The sequence below is a fragment of the Globicephala melas genome, chromosome 14 (assembly GCF_963455315.2).
Source record: "Globicephala melas chromosome 14, mGloMel1.2, whole genome shotgun sequence".
Classification (NCBI taxonomy): Eukaryota; Metazoa; Chordata; class Mammalia; order Artiodactyla; family Delphinidae; genus Globicephala; species Globicephala melas.
This window is the reverse complement of record NC_083327.1, coordinates 84,963,421-84,979,662: the sequence shown is the minus strand read 5'-3', so window position 1 is coordinate 84,979,662 and position 16,242 is coordinate 84,963,421. Positions and strand designations below refer to the sequence as shown.

Sequence of the window (16,242 nt, the reverse complement as noted above, 5' to 3'; positions counted from 1 at the left end):
GCCCAGCTGCTCCGTGGCATGTGGGATTTTCCCGGACCGGGGCACGAACCCGTGTCCCCCGCATCGGCAGGCGGACTCTCAACCACTGCACCACCAGGGAAGCCCACAAATGACCCTTTTACTAGGGCAGGAATTGTGATCCATTTCCCAGCTTTAGTTATTTCTGAGAAGCACGTGAGAAACCAATGTTGGAAGAGAGACCAGGTTTTGAATTAGTCACACACCGTTGTCCTCCAGCCTGACTCTTCTTTCAATGGAAAAGCATCTGTGCAGACGATCACGGTACTGCTCGGGGTGACTTGTTCTCACAGCAGCAGAAACAGAGCTAATTCAGAACTAGATCCGCTCAGTGTAGGTTTCCTCTCTTTAGCATGCTTTTATGCAGTCACCCGCAGTGAGTTTTGCTTTCTTGGTCTATTCAAGCACAGTAGCTATGTTTGTACATGATACACATAGATGCATAAATCCTTAGCTTCCTGGATTGCTTAATAGATTTAGTTTTGAGTATTATGTTGCTGGTCTTTTAACCCAGAGTAGGGTTTGAGTTTTAATAGGACTAAGTGATTCACCACCCCTCGGCCTGTGCCTTTATTTTAAACTCTGTAATCTTACCTCTTCATTCATATATTCATTGTTTTGCTTTCTTGCTTAACTATAATTAACAACATTTCAAGGGACACATCCATGGTTAATGTTATCAAGTGGAATGAGTTAGGATCATTCTCTCCTTATCAGATTTCTATCCCTTATTTTATTTCATTCCCAGTCACCCTTGTGACCATAACCGATGAACTGTTCAGATTCAGTCTTTTTTGCAAGAACTTCCAAGAACTGTGACACTGATTATGATGTGATTTTGTTGGCTTTTTCAGGTACATATGCATGATTTAGATTTTGAAAATCACTTCTATCTTTGTATATTTCAAATGTATTTGCTTTCTACACTTGGCTGATTTTATTCAGGATTTAATTCTTTAAAAACATATTCATTTAGTCACCTTAGTGTATCCCTTCTATTGCAAGTATTAATCTGATTTTAAAATCACTGTAAAATGTAAATTAGCCGAGTATGCTGTGAGTGATGGTTTCCCCAGGCTTGTCTGTAGTGCATGGCTAGTATATTTTTACCTTTGCATTAAGTATTTATCCTGATACACATTTTGCCAATTTCTTTAAGCACTTAAGTTTAAATTAGTGATACCCAATGCAGTGCTTACACTTTTTGTTTTCCGTCTTTTTTTTTTTTTTTTTTTTTTACTGGATATTTTGGTTGTCTGAAGCACTAGATACATTTATGTGATGATAAGAATAGAAAAAAAGGAAGAAAACAGTTTTGATGCTGTTCTGGTTCTAAATTGAAAAGATGGGACAAAGTGAAAGACAAGAAACACATTTGAAATCCAAAGAAGTATTACTACCTTCACCCGAACTCTAAGCTTTTCCCTTCTCTGACTGACAGTGGAAGGTCCTGCAGAGCTGACCGCCCTGAGAGGGTGCAGACCTGCGTGTACCTCTGCTGGGCACGGGTTAGCGTTACCCCAGGACCCAGGCCGAAACTTCCAGCCAGATCACGCTTGCCAATTAGGGTAATCGGTTTCCACACGTCAAGTTTCAGCTAGTACTTTTGAGGAACGTACATTCACTGAAGCTTAAGTGGAAAGGTTTTATTCCTATTGCAGGATAAGTTTTAAAAGTGTGTTATCCAGTACCCTAGTCCACCTAAAATATCACCCTATCCTGGGCATTGCAGCTTTTGTTTTTTCTTTAGTTCCCAGTCCTGTGCCGTATCGCAAATATACTGTGTAAACGACATATGGGAACACTCTTCTCCATATGACCTGTTGTCTGGTGTATGCCCTTTATATTCACTTAGTGTGCACACTGAGAGTAGATGTCGTTGTAGAAGGTGTTTCTATACCACACCCCCCACCTGTTCACCAGAACCCACCCAGTGACCCACTGGAAAAAGTGTGCGTGCCCAGAACACTGTGAAACAGTTACCAAAATTTGTAGAAATGCAGCATCTTGACTCTTTCTGAAAAGAAGGGGTGACTTTTTTTTTTTTTTACAAGTCCTTATGAACAAAGGAGATCCTCTATCCCTGCCTAGCCAAGGCAACTAAGAGTTTGCTGGTGATAATCTCCTTGCTGACCAGAAGCTGCTGGAGTGGAATACAGGTTACAAGCTGTCAAAAATACAACACTCATGATAAGCTGATTCGTAGAGTCAATGGATCTGTATCCAAAGTTTTAATGGGCTCACTTTTGGAAGGAGAAGGAATTTTGAGTTAACAATGTCCAACTTCATTACAGTTAATAAGTTATAAATTTAAAAATATTTTATATGTATGACATATAAAAACTTTGTAAAATGCACAAGTGCAATAATTTAAAGAGGTCTTAATTTTGCATTTATAAATTATAAATATTGTACATGTGTGTAATTTTTTCATGTATTCATTTGCAGTCTTTGTATTTAAAAGAAACCTTTACTGTCATGTTTGTATAATATAACAATAATCACTGATTATAACCTAGGCAAGTTGTAAATAAATTCATAATTCAAACAGCCAGTATATATGCATATATGGGTGTTACTTTGCAAAATCTTTGTTTTACTTACATGCTTAGAGCAGCAAGAAACCTTTGTTGATATGTAATTATACATTTAAAGTATATATATATGTATGATACATGAAATATATGTAGAGATGTTCATAATTTTAATGGCTATCCTTCGGTGTGAATAATTGAATACAAGAGTTTTTAAAATATCACCTTTCACGTTTATCATTTGTTCTCACGTGTGGGGAAGGTAAGAGATATTTGCAGCTTCATAAAAGTTCATGTGCAAACACTCCAAGGCTTGTCTGCAGAGGAGAGACCAAGTTCACACTGGAGCAACGTGGGATGTTTGCTTCAGCCATTTTCTAGCAGAAAGGATGAGACAACATAAAACGTTAAAGTTTACACGATGATTTGTATTAACTCCACTGTGTCATTTTAAAAGTGAAAAGACTCTTTGGGAAAAGTGTGGTCTTTTAGAAAGACTGCTTCATGTTACAAAACTCATGAGCCCCAGTGCCAAGGCTGGTTCCTGAAACAGCTTCCCCGCTGGCAGGGCTCCCAGGACCAGTCCAAGCCCACATGGCTTAAGAGTGGGAAGGACTCCACGGGGCGGGCGTGTTTACACTAAGCGCTGGGATTCTCTCTGCTAGGAAAAAAAGATGTTCTCAGCTCAACTCACAGTATCCTCATGGCTTCATCTTTAAAACTCCGCTTAAAGTAATGGTGTTTATTTGGCACTCTCTGCTGCCGTCAGGTGGGCAGGGAAATGATAACTATTTAAGACCAGAATGTTAAAGCTGAATCGCATCCCAAGACCCTCTCGAACCAAACACATATTAGAGCTACATTTGGGAGTGAATGAAATAAATGTTGCCTGGAATAAAGACCTGTTGCATTGTTAAACATGGGTGTCCACGGCCTTGTTCCTTGTTAAGTAGACGAACGTAGAAAGACCTTAAAATGGAATTCTGCACACCAAACTCTTACGAATGGACTGCTCTCCGAGTGCACAGCACTGTGCATGTTGTAGACAAGATTTTTGTTCAATATTCATTTCCTGTGAAACTGTATCAAATGTTTACTGTGTTAAAAATAAATTTCATGAGCTAATATCTCCAGAAACTTATTTGGTAATCGAGCGTGCAGATTGGTTCTCTGTAAGGCTGATCTGAATTTGAACCCTTATCTTTATTACACAGGTTTGACTTTTCCATCAGACTTACCATAACCGAGAGCTATTTCCACACCAGAGGAACCCTAAAAACACAACACTATTAAGCAAACATTTTTTCAGCAAGTGTGTCGGGCGCCTGATGTTCCGGGAAGTGCAGGGAGGGGCGGCTGGGAGTCAAGGGCAGGACGCAAGTCTTCCTTCCCCGAGGCCTTCTGTCACCTTACTGTGACTTGCTGTGCCCTTGTCCCCTCCTGTGATGACTGTTTTCAGAGGCCCAGTTCTGGGAGAGACAAAAGGGAAACGACGTATTTTTTGACCTGAGAATCTCACATATTTAACAAGACAGTTTTTTAAATCTTCCAAATAATACACGAATGATGCGGTTTGCAAGAGGACGGAGCCTGATGAAACAGAAACCTCTCCACCCTCCCCACGGCCCTCTCCCACCATCACGTGAAAGGGAGCCGTTGAGATTTGTCCTCGATTGATGTTGAGGGGAGAAAGGAAAGGGACTAGAAAAGAAAACCAGGCGTTTGTTTGAAACACCAACTTCCAAATATTTATTTGGTAACGGTATACATTTCGATAATGTCGGCCTTGTTGATGTCCGTGTCATTAATTAGGTAGAATTCTTGCTCAGAACGATATTGTTAGAATAGGGTAAATGCTCAGTCATCAACAAAAAAGTCAAACATTTTAACACCCAGAATGACTAAGATACATTATTATATTAATGTATGGTAAGAAAATAACACTTACCTGCTTACTTGGCAGTAACTAAAGAAGCCATGCATCAAAATACCTGTTTCCTAAGCCTTCCTGGTAAACTGAATTCTGTCCTTGTGAAACTATGACTGTCAGAGTTTGGACTTGAGGGTCACTGGTTTGACCTTCCACCAGCAACTCGAGGTCACTTACTCGCCACCTCTGGTAGATGGTCCTCCAAGTGGACACCGCTTCAGGGGTGGAGAACACGTTCCCATCATGCAAACCAGACCATTGCCCGACGGCTCTGGCTGCCAGAGAGCTTTTGCTAAAGTTGTCCTGATATCTGTAGCTTGATGATTTTTCTTCCGAGACGCTAGTTCTGTACTTGCAGCGACACAGGTACCTCCACGTCCTCTTTCATCGGACCGCCTTTCAGTTACCTATCGGGACGCTATCTGGCCTCCTGCGCTTAAGCTAGTCTCCTTTCAAACAGTGTAACTTGGCTCAGGAGCCCGTGCAATTCTCGACATCCTCCCCATAGGAATTTGCCGGTGGCCTTCTGCTGGGCCTGTACTTACTAGAGAACCAACTGTCGGGGTCATCAGCTGGCACTCTGGGTGCATCTCCTACCCCTCCCGTCTCCGTGGCTCTGTCATCCCAAGGCGCACCTGTTCTTGGCTCTTCCCACGTGTCCTCTCACGAACACGCCCCATAATGATCTCTCTCGGGATAACCTCCGTCTGGCTTCTGCTGAGTGCATCCTGAGAGGCACGAGTGTTCCCTCGTCTGTTCAAGAATCTCTGTTCCTCTCGCTCAGTGATCTGCTCCCTCCTGACTGTGCTCACTCGGGACAGGGACGCACCCCAAGCCCAGACGGAAATAACAGAGGTTAATATATATTGAGCCCTGGCCCTCTATGTGTCTGGCCCTCTAGGTACTACTTGGATCAACTGAGTATTGGACAATTCTATAAATTATGCATGCTGTTGCCCCCATTTAAAGGTGAGGAAAATGAAACCCAAGGAAGTTAAGTAGCTGGTGAAAGAGAAAGCAGGCTGGGCTCGTCCAGGGCCAGAGACCCACCCACAAGCACCCTGCCGTCCTGGGTGAGCCTGGCTTCGCTGCCTGCTGGTAAAGGGCGCCTCTTGACTAACGTAGACACGTGGAACCTTGGAGGCGCCCGTGAAGACCGGCCCCAGAGCACATGGTGCTTTATAAGCAAACCTCCTTCCCTGCCCTCCCTCAGTGAGGACCTGAACGGGGACTCAAAGGCGAGAAACCGCACTCAGCTGTCGATCTGCAAAATCACACGGGGAAACTCAGATGAAGTCTTAAGAGAAACGCTTCTATGGGTGTTTATAAGCTGACAGTTCGGCTGAAAAGAGTTGTCCCCAGACCGTTCTGTCCCGGTACTGAGGGTCGCATGGACCCGGGGAGGACGGACTGTGGAGAAGAAAGCTGTCGAGCTGTCAGCGTGCCGTCTCCACCAGGTGAGAACCGTGCAGGGGGGGATTCACCCCAGACCTGTTCTGTGGAATCTGGTCAACTGGATCCTGGCGCCCACTTTTTTCCTAGAGCTTGGAGAGTGGGTGCAGGCCGCAGCTGAAGCCTCAATCAGCCTGCGGGGCGGGCTGCCTGGGCCGCAGGGTGAACACAGCCCACGTCCTGCTCTGGGGGTCACAGCCCTGCTCTGGTGGGGGGGGTCACGGCCCCGCTCTGGGGGGAGGGTCACAGCCCCGCTCTGGGGGGTCACAGCCCCGCTCTGAGGGTCACAGCCCCGCTCTGGGGAGGTCACAGCCCCGTTCTGGGGAGGTCACAGCCCCGTTCTGGGGAGGTCACAGACCCGCTCTGGGGGTCACGGCCCCACTCTGGGGGTCACAGCCCCGCTCTGGGGGTGTCACAGCCCTGCGGACCTCCTTCCTGTGATGGCAGCACGTGCTGAGTGGTTAGGGGGTAAAGGGGAGGGACACTGCCTCCGAGAAACCAGCCAGAGGAGCACAGACTGGCTCAGGGGACATCCTTGAGCACAGATGGGCAAGGACCAGGCAGGAGAGAGCAGCCATAGCTCCCCCATCACCCCCCAACCAGGCTACAACCCAGCACAGCCCGCTCCTGAGCCCGCATGACAGCACCCACCCCGTTACCCCGCACCCCCTGCAGCCACACCCAGAATTCAGGTGGAATGGAGCAGGGAGACAGGCTTTTAATTTGACTGATTTAAAACCCAAGGGACTTCAGGACACACTAAGTTTACTACAACTGACCCCATCATGCCTGAATTCATTTTCCACATTGGACAAATCAGGAAATCAAGGCACGTTAAATACAGTTCTAGAAAACTAGTTACATTTTTTTTTTTTCACTGAATTCAGGGCCAGTGAAATGTGTCTTTGCTATCTTGATATAGCTTATTCTGGGTTTCAAATTCTTCGTTCCAATAGTTTAGAGATTTATTTAACTTCTACTTTGCCAGCGTTGGCCTGAGAGTGACATGGAATTTACTAGAGTGAACACGTGCGTCTGTGCGTCACAGTGTTGACGAATCATAATGCGGTGCTGTCACCAAGGCGGAGTTTCCTCACTAGGGGAAGTGTTAAAATTCCCTTTGTAAAAGTTGCTTCTCTTTCAGAATAAAAGTGCTACTTTTATTCAATATCCTATTAACATTCACGGTCCAACTGAGTCAGCCCAGGAGGATGAGTCAGGGTTCCCCAGAGAAGCAGAGCCAATGGGCTATACACCTGCACGTGTCTGTACGTACGTACGAATGTCTATATATATCCCGCTGGCTCTGTTTCTGTGTAGGACCCTAACACACACACGCACACGCGCACACACACACACACACACACACACACACACACATTTATTACGAAGGATTGGTTCACGCAATTACGGAGGCTGACAAGCCCCACCATCTGCCGCCTGCAAGCTGGGGACCCAGGGGAGCTGGTGGCTTAGCTTCTAAATTCTAGTCTGAGTCCTATGACCTCAGAGCCAGGAGCAGCGATGGTGTCAGTCTCATTGCAGGGGCAGGAGAAGACCAGCGTCCAGGCTCAGGGTCAGGCAGAGGGAGCAGCCCCACCACCCCTGCCTTCTGTCTATTCCGGCCCCCAGCAGCTTGGATGGGGCCACCCCCACTAGGGAAGGTGATCCGCTTGATGCTGTACCGATTCCAATGCTCACCTGATCCAGCGACAGCCTCCCAGATGCGCCGAGACTTCTGTTCAGCCGAATATCTGGTCCCCGCAGCTCAGGCATTGACACGTAACATGGACCCTCACATGGACCCTCACATGGACCCTCACAGCACGACGGTGCTTTCTTCTATCAATCAGGGCGCTGACTGTTATTTGTAAATCGTTCTCCAGCTCACAGAGTCCTCCTCGGATCTCTGCTCTTTATGTGTGTGCTGCCTTTTGTTTTGGCCCTTTTGCCTCCTTCCAATGTGCGCTGCAGAATCCAGCTGCACACTGCCCTGCTCCGGAGGCTTTGGCCAGTGGTACTGCCACTCGGGCGCTCGAACAGCTCTGCTGTCATTTCCCCGGCTGTGGTGAATTCTGACCGCGAGTCTGGCTCTGTTCCAGGCACTGGGCATCCAGCCACGAATGAAAACAAGAGAAACACTGCTTTCAAGGAGTGTACATGCAAGTGTGGAAAGACGGATGAGAAGCGAGCAAGCCAGACAGTACATAACGTGTCAAATGGTGACAGCTGTGAGGAAGAAAAGCAGGGCGGGGGGTGAGGGACGGGGGGGATATCTCTAATGAGGTGGCATTTTAGCAGATTCCTGATCAAGTGACCTTGGGGTAGGTAACAGTTGCTTGGATATGACACAAAAACTATCAGCGATAAAACAAATAGATCAACCAGACTTCACTAACATTAAAAATATTTGTGCTTCAAAGGACAAAAAGTGAAAAGACAACCCCCTACAATGGAAGAAAATATTTACACATCATAAATGCGATAAGGGACTTGTGTCCAAAATATATAAAAAGCTCTTTCAACAATAAAACAACAATCCAATTTCAAAATAGAAAAGGATTTGAATAGATGTTTCTCCAAAGAAGATATATAAATGGCCGATGAGCACATACAAAGTTGTTCTACGTCATTCGTTGTTCGGGAAATACAAACCAAAGCACAATAGTGTACCGGGTCACTGCTACTGCAATGGCTAAAACCAAAAAGACAGACAATAACAAGTGTTTGGCAAAGATGTAGAGAAACTACAGCTATCACACGTTGCTTGTGGGATTGTAAGATGGTGTGGTCACTTCGGAAAACAGTTTGGCCATTCCTCAACATGTTCAACTTAGAGTTTCCATATAACCCAGCTATTCCCCCCCTAGTTACATATTCAAGAAAAATAAAAACTTATTCATACAATACCTTGTACACACATGTTCACAGCAGCATTCCTCATAATATTGAAAAAGTGGAAACAAACCCAATGTCTGTTAACTGGTGAGTGTATACTCAGAGGTGGTCCATCCACCCAATGGAAAATTATTGAGTCATGAAAAGGAATGAAGCGCTGAGACCTGCTAAAACGTGGGTGAAACCTTGAAAACATTATGTTCAGTGAAAGAAGCCAGTCATAAAAGACCACACACAGTATGATTTCATTTATATAAAAATGTTCAGAGGAGGTGAATTCATAGAGATAGAAAACTAGATCAGTGGTTACCAGGGGCTGGGGGACATGAAGATGAGGAATGATGCCAGTGTGTAGAGGGTTCCTTTCTGTGATGACGAAAAAAACTGTCCTCAAAATAGACAGTGGTGATGGCCGCACGATTTTATGAACATACTGTAAACCACTGAAATGTGAATGTAGCACTAACCACTGAATAGACACTTCAAAAGAGTGAATCTTATGGTATATTAATTATATTTCAATAAAACTTACGGAAAAGAATGTGTAATTGATTATGTTACGTTGGATACATTACAAAGAAAAACCTACAAGTCCAGAATGCTCCTCAAAACAAAAAGAAGGAATAAATCCAATAGGCAGTTTTGGAGGTGACCACAATACCAACTCCTTTCTTGAAAAGAGGCAATTAAAGGTAAGAATAAAATACTTCCCTCTTTAGGAGATGAGATTCCAAACTGATGAGGGAAAGCCCTTTTTACAGAATTGCATCTCATCAGTGTGGATGACATGAAAGTGGAAATAACCATTTGCAACCCCTCGGAGCTAATTGATTCGGGCGAGGAATATCCCCGGATGCGAAAGATTCTTGGAAACCGGGCGGCTTCATGACCTCAAAGCATTACCGCGCAGCATCCCTGCTGATCACAAAGGGAAAACGCATCACCACAGTAACAAGATACTGTGTTCGCCCCTCCAGATGCAGTGATCAGACTTTACATTACTCATAGTGGAAAGTACAGATCACCACCCGTGAAGGACTCTTACTTACCAAGATGTTTTGACTTAAATATACTTGGGCCTTAGACTCACTTCCACTTTGTAGGTGATATAAGGCAGGCAGCACAAAACAACCACAGCACAAAAGAAAGAACCAGGCACACCTCAAAGTAGACGGTGCATGAGACAACTGGCCTGGTCTTCTCAAAGGGCCACTGTCATTAAAAAAATGGAAAAGTGTGACTGTTTTAGGTGAAAAAAGCACAACTCTGTGACTATATTAGAAAGCATCTAATTGTAAACATTAAACGGGTGAATTGTACACCATGTAAATTACATATCAAAGCTGTTTAAAGAAAGAGGCAGCAACTAAATGTATGGGTTCCTGTTTGAAAATACAGCTAGGAATGATATTTTGTGGATGATTAAGGAAAACCTGAATATCGGGCTAGGTATCAGCAGACAGAAAGCAAAGACTTACTTTTCTTCAGCGTGATAGTGTCCTGTGGTTATGGAGGAGAAGGCGGGTGCCGTAGTATTTAGGGCTAAAGACTTGTGATGTCTACCACCGATTCTCAAAAATGTCAGCAAAAATGATGGAGGGAGAGATAAAGTGAATAAGTCAAAATGTTAATATTTGAATCCGGGTGGTTGTTTAGTCTACTGTTGTTTTTTTAAAGAATAGTACATGGTACATTTAGTGGGCATGAGTTTTACTCTACAGTATAGGTGTATAAAAGGGATAATTTTCAAAACTCAGATCTGACTGATCATTCCCCTTCCCGCCAGCTGGTGGGAACATCACCCCTTTTATCACGGGCGACCTCCTCAACGTCGTGTGAGAGCCCCCAGCTCTGGGTGCAGGGCGCCTCTCTGCTGGGCTCCACACTGGGTCCCGAGGACGTGCCCTTGTCCAGGGCAGTTGGAGAGCAGGATTGGTGCAAGGTCCTTCTGAGATGGGGTCCACCCTGGGTATCTGGGGGTCCACTCTGATGTCCTGCTCTTTGGACGCTATGAGAGACGAGTGCCGCTGGAGGAGCCCCACCCACTTCTCCTCTCGAGGCCTTGGACCCTCCTCTCTCTGTTCTACTACCCACTCCATCCCCACCCCACAAAGGCTCTTTTCTTTTCTTCTCGCCTGGGCACACTTCCTCCAATGAAATGAGGTTTCCAAAACACACACTAAAAACAAGAAAGGAGAGTCACTCCATACAAGGTCAGCTCTCTGCCTGCATCATAAACCTCCCCAAGAACTGAGAAATCTGGAGGACAGAGCACAGATTCTATGGCTGTAAATTCCCCTGCAAGGCCCCCAATCCCACCACCAAAACCAGAGAAACAGCTGTGGGTGCCACTCCGTTTAAGGAAAAAGATGTTTTACGAAGGAAGTTCATTTAGCATTTCTCAAAGCATGTTGCACAGAGTGGAACCTTGAAGAAAAAAAGGTCTGTGATGAAATAACTTTGGGGGCTGCTGGAAGGAGAGAATGGGTGAAGACACTCCCACTCCAGCAGATGCTGAGTGTAAACCCTTCTCAGCATTGGCTCAGACTATCCGTCAGGTGCATCTTGTGCAGGATGGAGAAGGTGGCAAACAGGCACAGGGTTGTCCAGGGCCCCATCACTTGGCCAGGAGCCGGGAGCTCTGTGCCCTGCCAGGCGGGCTGGTGACAGCCTGGATTCCTGGCTGCAGAGTCGCACCTGGAACCAGACTCCATCTCAACTTTAAAATATCACTTAGACGTATTTCTCTTATATTGATGTAAACTCTGGCTTGATTTCTTATGAGAGTAACAGTGTTCCCCCACTTTTCTCTTCCACATCGCTGGGAAAAGGGCCATCGGACGAACAGAAGGAAGAGCCCTCCTCTTCTGCACCCGATCTGCCTTCCCCAGGAGACCTTCTCACTCGCTCTCAAAACCCAGGAGACCCTGATAGATTCCTAAGGCTTGTCAACCGGGCAAAAGCGGCCTGTTCCCAGCGGTGCAATCACCACCGTCTCTGGGTTTGTTTTGGGGAACCCACAGGCCGCCATGATTATTTTTAAAGGTGAGCAACTCTTTATCCCGATGAAAAACCAGCGATGCAAAGGATGAGTCAGAAACAGGCCGTGTAGGGAAACATCCGGATGGTTTGTTTCCTGTAGCGACAGGGACCGTCTTCCTCCGGCTCTGCCTGTGTCCCTTGGGAGGGTCCTTGTACCTTTCAGACATGTACCGGATGGTGGAATTGAATGCCCCCCGTCAGTAGGTTCTCAACCTTCCCTTCTCCACGGCCCTTTCCTTAGCCATGCTCACATCTCTCCAGTCGTACAACATCAAACAAACAAAGCCCATCACACCCCAGGGCAGCACCATCTACAGCGCCTGCTCTGGCTCCCACCATCCCTCTGCTGTCCCGACAGAGACGGGTTGGGAGCCTGGGTTTCACCTCTACCTGGATGGAGCCTCACCTCCCGTTCCGCCTCTGACGCCAGAAGCCTCTTCCTCTGGCTCTGGGTGTGGCAGGCAGGGTCTCAGGCCAAGCGTCACCTCCTCTGGGGGCAGATTCCTTGGCCAAGAGGAAGCGAGGCTGCAGGTGGAAGGAAGACTGCTGGGCAGCTGACCTTAGCCAGAGGTCATGGCCTGCGCTGTCCCCTGAGCCCAGGATCACAACGGTCCTTCTAAGGGGGAGGGGGAGGCAGAGATCTGTGATGTGATGTGAGGAAGACTCAACCAGCCTTTGACCATCAGGCACTTTTTTTTTTTTGCGGTACGCGGGCCTCTCACTGTCGTGGCCTCTCCCGCTGCGGAGCACAGGCTCCGGACGCGCAGGCTCAGCGGCCGTGGCTCACGGGCCCAGCCGCTCCGCGGCATGTGGGATCCTCCCGGACCGGGGCACGAACCCGCATCCCCTGCATCGGCAGGCGGACTCTCAACCACTGCGCCACCAGGCAAGCCCTATCAGGCACTTTTAAAAATAGTTTTCCTTCAGCTATACTGAGATACAACGGACATTCAGCACTGTGCACGTTTAAGGTGTACAGCACATTCCCAACCTTTTGGGGTCTTGTAGTGACTTTGCCCTCAAGTACCACCTAAAAATAAAGTGATGCTGCAGAAAAGCACTGTTAAGGCAGAGTCGAGGCTGCACGTGAGAAGGTGTGAGCTGCGTGGAGACAGGACTGTTATGGGTCACCCGGGCGGCTGCCCCGCTGCGTCTTCCCACCTCAGCAGGTAGTCCACTGCGCTGCCTGCGATGTTCTCTGACTACCACCTGTCCCATCAACAGTAGCTATAAAAAGAAGCACAACTGAGTTATTTGTAGTGAGGTGGATGGACCTAGATAGAGTCTGTCATACAGAGTGCAGTGAGTCAGAAAGAGAAAAATACCATATCCTAACCCATATATACAGAATCTAAAAAAAAGGTTCTGAAGAACCCAGGGGCAGGACAGGAATAAAGACACAGACGTAGAGAATGCACTTGAGGACAAGGGGAGGGGGAAGGGTGAGCTGGGACGAAGTGAGAGAGAGGCATGGACATATACACACTACCAAATGTAAAATAGGTAGCTAGTGGGAAGCAGCCGCATAGCACAGGGAGATCAGCTCGGTGCTTTGTGACCACCTAGAGGGGTGGGACAGGGAGGGAGGGAGGGAGATGCAAGAGGGAGGGGATATGGGGTATATGTATACGTATAGCTGATTCACTTTGTTATACAGCAGAAGCTAACACACCATTGTAAAGCAATTACACTCCAATAAAGAGGTTAAAAAAGTAATAAAAAATGCGAGGGCGCCTTTGCCTTAGAAAGAAGTGGAGTCACAGCCGAGGTTTGCTTTTATATGTATTTAAGATTGGAAAAAACGAGAGCACATTTGTTTTCCCGATGGAAATGTTCCATCAGGTGGAGGGAGGGAGGGAGGGAGAAGGAGAGAAGGGCAGGGGCAGAGGGGAAGACCCACAGGTGGGGTGCGGACCCCAAAAAGGCAAGCAGGCAAGGCAGCGCAAAACCCCGCTGTGGGCCTTTGATGGGCGAGACTTTCTTTCCTCCACGTCCGGACGGGGTGGGATCGGGGTGGACTTGCAGCCAGCCCTCCTTTCAGTGTGTGGACCTGGAAATGCCCGTCTTGACTCTTACTACTGCCCTGTCACCGTCTACAATACAGCACCAGAGTTATGCTTCTCAAACGGAAACCTGTGCTCACCTCTCTACTGTGTAAACTCTTCCAACAACTCCTTGTCATCTACGGGACCAAACTGAATTTCCCTCGTGACGCTGCCCCGTGCACCCGGCAGCTCTCAGCATCCCTACATTTCCGCATCTTCCCCACTCGGGCTGGCATGTAATTTCCGTCTCACCTCAGGTTCCCTCTACGCATCTCTGTTTCACGCCTCCAGAGCCGAGGTCACAAAGATGTTTAAAAAGTCGGTTCAACTTTGCCCATTTCTGCTCAATGAATTCTAATAACGGAAAATGTTTACTTTTTCCAAGCCATTGGCTGTTCTGACCCACCCGAGGCTCTCCTCCCGCCCCCGGCGCTTCAGTCTGGGGTCCTCGACCACTCCCTCCTCTGCGCCTTTTCCTCTGGTCTCCGCAACGCTCAGATCGCCGCGTGCGTCCCCTAAGCTGTCTGTCTCTTCTCCACTCTGCATCTTCAGGGAATAAATCGTGCATCTCTGCAGTCTTGGCAAAGTGACAAGAGCAGACAATATTCTTTTTCTTTCTGGACGCGGAGTAGGATGGAGGATGCGGGGACACGAGCTGGGACGGCTGCATCTCACCTGCGTTCCGTCGTGTTTTAAGATGTGCTCCAGCGCCACCTAGAGCTGAAACACAAAATAGACCATCCATCCCGGTGGAAGTTAACTCCAAGGTGAGCCATTGTTGATTCCTACACAGACGTCTGGCCTCCAGGAAGACGCCTGTGGTTCCGGCAGATCCGTTCGCTGCGCCCATAACGTACTACTTAAATCCATTTCTGCTTCAGACACTTCGTTGAAATATTTAGCAATCGGAGAGCCGCAGGTGGGCTTCTAAGCCTTGCTATTGATTTGACCAACGACTCCCTGAACTGTAGTGTGTAAGGGGTAGGTTAATTTACTTTATGTGTGTCCATAAGACTTGACTTGGGAGACACTTAGGTCTTGGGGACAAATGTATCATTTTCTTTCTGATCTAAACCAAGACTGTGCTGTCCACGAAGAACGAGCCCTGGCTGAACATGGAGGCCGCCCACCAGCCGGGGCTGACACCCCCCAGCTGTCTCTACCACGGCCTCGGAGCCCTGTTGCTTCAGCCTGCCTGTGGGGCGGAGTGGGGACACCTCTGCCACCTGACTGCCTGCCCCTACAGGGTGGAAAAGGTGGGGTGCTCTGTCTACAAAAATAATCGGCCATTTTACTAAACCACTAAGCGGTTCTGAGCAGAAGAGCTCACTGTTTCATCTCCAGTAGTTGGTAACATGGCAACCTGGATTGCCACACGTTTGCTCTTAATTTATAATTAACTGAAGGCGGGAACTTTCCTCTCCTGGGTCAATGCTTAGCTAGCCTCGTGTAATGTGGGCCTTTCCTGCCAGCATTTCTCATTATGGTCGGATGCCTAAATACTGTGAACGTTGGAGAGAGAAGATCAGTAAACATTTTCGTTATCTTTTTCCAGGTTAAATTCAAATACACCTGATTAGGGAGCCGTCTGAGCCTGCTAGGGTCGTGACAACTTCATGGTTTCAGAAAGGCTCACATTTAAAGTGTCCGGCCAGCATTAGTGGAAAGAAAAGAAAACTACGATGTGCCCTGAATGTTTCACAGGCACTGCCTTCATCCTCCCAATTCTGTAAGGTCAGATTTGTCACCTTTGTCATCTGGAGCTGGTGAGTCGTGAGGGCTGCTCAGCGTGACGTCTCCTGAGAATAGAGGAGGCAGCATTCCACTGCACTGAATTCCCTCTGCCTGGAAGAAATTTAAATTGAATACAGTGTTTAAAGATAAGAATCTTAAGAGGGTTTTAGAGTTTCCTCCCTTGACATATGGGTAGCCCGAGGAAAAAGCACGGACTTTGCAGCCAAATGTGAATTTACATGCTTTTGTTCCCTGCTAACTGATCAACGGCAGGTTACTTCACCTCACGTGATCTCAATTCCCTACTAGGAACTTCGGGATAATAACACTAAAATGACTAAATGATCATTTAGAGACTGGCACCGACTATGCACTAGAACTCCAGGTGCAGTTGGATGGGTCGTGCACTGTACAATCTGTACATCTCCATAGAGGATGCCCAACGAAAGGTCACTTACCTTTGGCTTCCTGGGCTTTGGAAAGGAATTAAAGGGTGCAAGGGCATTTTGATGTTTTTCAAATCACAAAAAGGAAATTTTAAAAAGGAATTTTAAAAAGGAAAACAGGCAAGCAAACCTAGTACTCCCTG

General features: G+C 47.1%; 1 long non-coding RNA gene across 1 annotated transcript; it reads right to left on the bottom strand.

The window, feature by feature from the left end:
* Positions 1-1,863: 1,863 nt before the first annotated feature.
* LOC132593338 (uncharacterized) lies at positions 1,864-7,746 on the bottom strand. The gene is made up of 3 exons (XR_009558644.1): positions 7,636-7,746; positions 3,791-4,021; positions 1,864-2,929 (listed from the first exon to the last, which is right to left on the bottom strand). It is a non-coding gene; the product is annotated as an uncharacterized lncRNA (long non-coding RNA).
* Between the last annotated feature and the right edge of the window lie 8,496 nt (positions 7,747-16,242).